The 6792-nt window shown below is 34.3% G+C and overlaps 1 long non-coding RNA gene across 1 annotated transcript; it reads right to left on the reverse strand.

The window, feature by feature from the left end:
- Positions 1-412: 412 nt before the first annotated feature.
- Positions 413-5886, reverse strand: LOC147512156 (uncharacterized). The gene is made up of 4 exons (XR_015214751.1): positions 5827-5886; positions 3446-3597; positions 880-946; positions 413-781 (listed from the first exon to the last, which is right to left on the reverse strand). It is a non-coding gene; the product is annotated as an uncharacterized LOC147512156 (long non-coding RNA).
- Between the last annotated feature and the right edge of the window lie 906 nt (positions 5887-6792).

A 6792-nucleotide genomic window follows, 5' to 3' on the forward strand; every position in this document is an offset into this window, starting at 1 on the left:
AGTTCCCTTCTTAGTTATGATAACTCTTCTCTAGATAGAAGGTTATCCCTAAGGGGCAACTCCCACAATATGTCTCCAAAATTCCTTCCTTATCATCAAGAACCACCCTTTTATGTTTCTTTCAGTTCAGGACCTATCAGTTCCTAACGACTTGGAGAATGCTCTTGCTTAGACGCGGTTCATCACGTGACAAGCACATGCCACGTACTAAAGTTACGTGATAAGCACGAGCTCACTTAATCTCAGACTGGTCTGTTCTGATGGTTCTCGTCTCATGATAAGGATTATCTGCATGTATAGTCTTAAGGTATTTAACCCACCACGTGACACTTAGATACTAGAAGGAAATCCCCCTACACAGTTTATCAAAATTGGAACAAAACTGCTATGAGATCAACATATTAATAAGCACTTATGCCAATCAATCAATGTTTTTCATTAGTTATATACACGAAGATTAATAGTCACACAAATGCAAAGGACATTGTTTTAGTGCAGACAAATCATACATATATTGCTAGAAAACTAGATCTTCATACTTTTCGTATAATTTTCAGCCAATTATGTAAATAAATGTATAAAAGAAAGCACCACATGCCAATGATATATGATTATGAGAACAAAAATATGATATGGCAAATGTATTGTAAAAGAACGCATTTAGACTTGCAAAGGCACCTCTCCTCGTTCTCTTCCATCGGTTCCTTCCAAATCCATGACAATAGTACAAGATTCAATACCAGCACAATTTGCCATCCAAATTCCTTTAGTCGTTTGATTTCTGAAAAGGACTTACTAAGTCACCTAATGCTTAATCATAAAAAATCGGTTGGAATGTGGTAAGCTTTAAGACTAACATTACAAAGGTCAAACACTTACATCCCTCTAGAAGCATCCATCTCCCTAAACTTAGTTCCAAAGAGATGATTCAAAAGAGTGCTCTTCCCTGGCAAAATTATGGAAAAGATTATACAACTTGATGTATCCATTTCGGTTTGACTGATGTATGAAACAGTATTAAGGTAATAAATGTTAGAGCGCGCAAGTGGAAGCTGAGCAATTAATATTGATTTAAAAATGAATGAATCGATGATATGTGTTGAGATGCACACCCCCATTAGGGTTGTGCAGAGCTCCTAGTGTAGAACAATATGTATATAAACTAGAACAATAGAGTGAGAGATGAGAAGAAGTTGTATTGATTTATTTGATATTGAAGTTAGATTACACGTCCATAACAAAGACTATATTTATAGTTCACCATGGAATTATCTAGAACATAAACTTGTCAATCAAGGAACTCATAATAGAAACCATGACGACTGGTGACTTACAATTCTAGAGAGATGACCACTGACTATGAAGCTAGGTTTCTAATTACAAATTACGTACTTATTTAACAATAACTGGTTACAAATGAGCTCACTAAGTTATGTATAAACCATGATTATGTAGTTGACAAAGTAACAGGAGACATATAAGCATAGAACAAAATATCGTGCCGGAGGTATATATCGGGTTGGTCAAAATCCGATACATATGGCAAATATACTGCCTTGATGCTTTGGCATGTTGAGGTTTGGTAAACCTGTTATCCTAATAAATTGTCCAAAATATCGTAATATGTCAAATGTTTTTGGCGATAAGATGAGTTTCAAGCATCTAAAGAACTTCATGCTGTGATTTCTAATACATCTTAGAAAGCACAAGTTGAAAATTCAATTTTATGGGATGGAATCTCGTCACAAACCTGTTTAGGATGTAAAATTCAATGAAGAGAAAAATGACCCAAATTGAAATGTAGAGTGGACAGTTCAATTAAAATTGGCTATAGGTAGTACAATTTTGTCGACCCAAATGAAAGTAAAGCTCATTAGGGCAAGTGCTTGCTCCTTGAGTGCATCTACTCTTACAAGCTCATTTATGGAATGGAGATTACTAACAAGGTTGATCAATACCAAAATCACAATGCTCCAACTCCTTTAAGAAATGAAGAGAGTCCATGAATTTAACTTTAATAAATCATATTACGAAGTGAGTAAACAAGTGAGGAGTTAGATTTGAAAATCAGTCACCTATATGAAATTCAAGAAGCTTGCATTATCGGAGAAGATGAATTCAATATAATGGACCTAACCACCTGGGGTTGTAGGGCTATTTTTTACCCTGACTAAACTTAACTTTAAATTACCAATAACTGACATTTTGATTTCTCCGATATATTATGTATAATATCGATATATTCATAAAAAATACTTGGTAAGAGGAGTTTTTTCTGCCAGGGTAGTAGGGGTGTGCACGGGTCGGGTTGGGTTTGGGTCTAAACCAACAATCGAACCGACCCTATCAGTTTATACTTTTTTGAAACCAAACCGAACCGGGTGTGTAATACTAACCGAACCGAACCAACTGGGTTACAGTTTAACCGATGTTAACCAACCCAAACCGACTGGTTTTCATATATTTTTAAACTAAATCAATTAAATATATATTATATATAGCGGGTCGGTTTGGGTCGGGTTTAAAACTAAACCGACAATCAAACCAACCCTATCGGTTTTCAAATATACTTAACCAAATTGAACCGACTCATAAACATAATCGACCCAAAATCAACCGATTCGGTTCGGTCAGTTTTGTCAATTTGACCAGTTTTATGCACACCCCTACATAGTAGTTTCACCTTTATATTAATGCCGGTTAGCTAGATTTCTAATATATATCGCGGCATTTTATACTATGCATAGAAGTAGTGACTTGCAACTAAAGCTGAATAAGCACTCAGCCATGCACATTGTCTAGTAACGATAATGACAAGGGATGGGGATATAACGAATTGAAGGACATTCTATAAAGCAATCAAAACCGTCTAGGGAACACCCAACAAGATAGCTCAACTGGTCAAGGAGGGTGTTAGTGTGTACCTACCCACTAGGAGAGGTCTCGGGTTTGAGTATTGAAGTGGGATTTATGTAAGATTTATTTTTGGGTCTGGGCTCCAAACTAGGACTGGTTTAAACCAAGGCTCAAAATATCAAATTTGGTAAATATTTTGATGTACCTAAAAACCGATATATATCAAAAATATCTATTTTTTTGTTGACTAGTTAAAATTTTATTTTGTATGTCGATATATCAAAAATATCATTAATATATCAGTCAAAATCAATTATATTTGGTCAAAATCAACAATTTTATATATATATATATATCGGTCGATATATATCATTATATCGGAAATTGTGATATATATCAAAAAAAAAAAAATTAATATTTAATTGAAATATATCAAATATATTTATATCGGTGTACCAAAAAAATAATATATATCCGCAATATTTTGGGCCTTGTTGGATTACTACCACAGTAAAATTAAATAAAATTAACCGATCCAAATAGCTGACCGCCTGACCGTAATATTAAGTTTAAAATGCATAATGCATACCACTACTTTGTGGTCCCATGATTGAAACCACTCCATATGAAAGTCCACATTCCCCCAACTTCACCGTCTTTGAAAAATTATCTAGTCCACTAACATTAAATGTACCATCTCTGTCAATGAGTTGGATCGAGCAGATATATCATCACCTTTTCCTGCGGGGAAAGAAATAATCATATCTTATCAATGAGAACATCTTGATACACAATAGATGTATGATATTGATAGTTTGATACACAATAGATGAATGATAATATCCAAATTTACATATGTGGTTCTTATATTTATGGTAATTGAAATTTTGCATAAAATACTTTAGTTAATTAGTCCAAGTGCTCTGTTAGAGGGAGTATTATCAGGGCATCTCCAATGGGGGGTGTAAACCGTATAGAGTGGAAATTTTACACCCCAAATATAAAAAAACTCTCTCCAATGGGGGTGCTATACCGTAGGTAATAACAGATATTTTAATAGAGAGGGTGAAATTCCTCCTCGCTATTAGTTAATAAAAAGCCCGGACGCCACTTAAAATAACGTCTGTTTTAACTTAAAAACTCGGACGCCACTTCAACACACGAAGTTTTTTTATTTTAATCCCGGACGCCACCAAGTGGCGTCAGGTTTAAATAAAAAGAGACGTCGGCGGAGTGACGTCCGAGTTTAAAATCTATTTTTTTACACTCTTTCCATCGTATAGATATAATGGATATTTATGAGCTATACAATACTATACAATTAGAGGTGTAAAATCCTAATGGCACCTACGTGGAGCCTAGGTGGAGGTGTAATTTTACACCCCCCATTGGAGATGCCCTCAGTAGCTGCATATATAAGTGGGGTGTCGTTTATCCATATTGAAATTCGGTTCAATATGAATTTTGTAATGCATGTATACTAACTCCAGAACTAACATATATATATTAACTTTTTTCGTTAATATTAATCCATTTTTGAGATGAAAGGAATTTTAATAAAATAGAGGTTTTAATCCTTTCTTTGTGGTATCACAATTTAAGCTTTACTGTGCTCTTAACTTTCCATACTATGGACTAAACTACAAGCTTGACTGACAGACTAAACTACCAGCCACACAAAGCGCTATACCCAAAATATCATAACCTTTCGGAAAAACGGTGACCAGCAGAGTAGCAGACAATCTCCTTGAAAAATCTAATAGAGAAGTTCCATTACTTCCACGTTAAGTGAAGAGCATAAAGATTCAAGGAGCATTAACGGATCAAATGAGTTCAAGACTCGATTATTAAGCAAGATCAAGTGATTCCAGAGAACCACAAAGTACACAAGATATATAGTTCATGCATATGAAGTTGATAGACTTGAAAGGGTAGTCCAATGACTACTTTACAAAATTGATCAGGACAATAGATCCTTCAGGATCTTGTGGGATCAATGTCAAGATCAAGAAGGTTTAAAGGTTTGAAAACTTCTGTATGGAAGCCAAAGAAGCAAAAGACTCGCGCGAGGGTGCTCCCCAAGAAGAAGGACAAGCTAGAAAGAAAAATTATAAGAAAATAAAAACAAAAACCATGGAAGAGCTGTTTCGTGCCAGAGATTTCAGGTAACTACTTTCTCTGGTTGGTTCCAAATACAGAGTCTCAGCCAAGGAACTGAATCAGTGGCTTTACTTTCAGAACCAGACCTTCAAACAGCAAACACAAAAGGACGAGTGCTTGTACTCCAGCTCCATCGTAGATTCAAGAAAATAACAGAGGCTACTGACAATCCCAAGTCGAACTAATTGAGATAAATCCTAAGTAATCAAGTGTCAAAATGGTGTGTTCTTGTTGTGTGCCATGAGACTAGATCCAGAACCACAACTAAACACAGTACCACCGTGAGCTATAATATTTAAGATAACTAATTGAGATAAATCCTAAGTAATCAGTGGCTTAAGATATTTCATGTGGGACTAAACATTTCAATTCCTAAAAAGCAAATCAAATCATAAAATTAGCTCCTGTAATACAAAACTAAGAAATTTTATCAATTGCTGGAAACAGACACTTCAAACAAAAATTGCTTTCCATGATCTATTAACACTGAGCAAAAACCAACAACTTTCCGCGATAATTCAACTGTAAATAAATAGCTTCAACAAAGATGATTCACAGCATAATCAAATAACTGTTTAACTAACTATTCAATCTCCCAAACTACGTACTTCTGCATGTTTCCAATACACATCAAAACCACTAAAACTCATCAAAATATCAACTTCTGAAGCAATTCCTACAAATTTTAAGGTAAACCAAACAGACCCTACAACGTTAAGCTATAGATCCAGACGGGAGGAAGGGATATATATATATACAGAACTTAGTTAGAGAACTCATATGGTAAAAGTGGATCAATCCAAGACATACCCATCGAAAAACAATGAGTTGCTTTCTGCTCCAAATGTAGTAAATAGCTAAGTAGTTAAAATCGGTTTTCGAAACTAATCGGTTGAGGAGCGATATGCGATTAATCGGTTAATCGGTGATTAATCGGTGATTTAATCGGTTATATCGGATGTATATATTTGACGTTTTCAAAATATATAATAGTATAATCATACCAAATATTTCTAAATAATTATTCGAAATACAACAAAAAATATCAAATTCTCATAATCACATCTAACTAACTCAATTTTGGAGTACTACAGATATGTCAAACACAAATATTACGTTAAATATTTATAGGAATAAGGAGATTGAGAAGCGATAATATTTATTAGAGAGATAATACAATAATTTGTATATTTAACTTTCCGTTAAGGAGGGGAAAATAAGTAAACTCTTATCTTTGTGTATTAATTGGGTTATATTATTATTAATACGGTTTAAGAATCTAATTCGTTAATTTTACGTATTTTTTTAGATAGAGAACCGATATTTTCAATAATTTTTTTTCTCGGTTTAGCGAGAAATCGGTCATCTCGGCCGATTAATTGGTCAATTCGGTGATTAAATCGGTTCGGTGAGAAAAGGTTAAAAAATCGGTAAAAACTAATCGGCTTACGAGCGATATGCGATTAATCGGCGATTAATCGGCCGATTAATCCGATATTGATAGCATAGGTAAATAGGTAGACACTATTAACACTACTACTGAGAATGACACTTATACCATTTGTTTTTAAATGTGGTAAAATATATTTACCAATCGTTATACAACCGACAATAGGTGGTGTGGTATATAATAAATAGCAAAACTGTGGTATATATGTTTAATGGATACCACGGTTTTTCAAAGAACCGTGGTTTGTATGTTCATTATATACCACGGTTGGCGTAACCGTGGCATATAAACTATTGAAACCGTGGTTTATATTAGTGTATGTGTTA

This window comes from Coptis chinensis, chromosome 3 (genome assembly GCF_015680905.1).
Source record: "Coptis chinensis isolate HL-2020 chromosome 3, ASM1568090v1, whole genome shotgun sequence".
NCBI classification, from domain to species: domain Eukaryota; kingdom Viridiplantae; phylum Streptophyta; class Magnoliopsida; order Ranunculales; family Ranunculaceae; genus Coptis; species Coptis chinensis.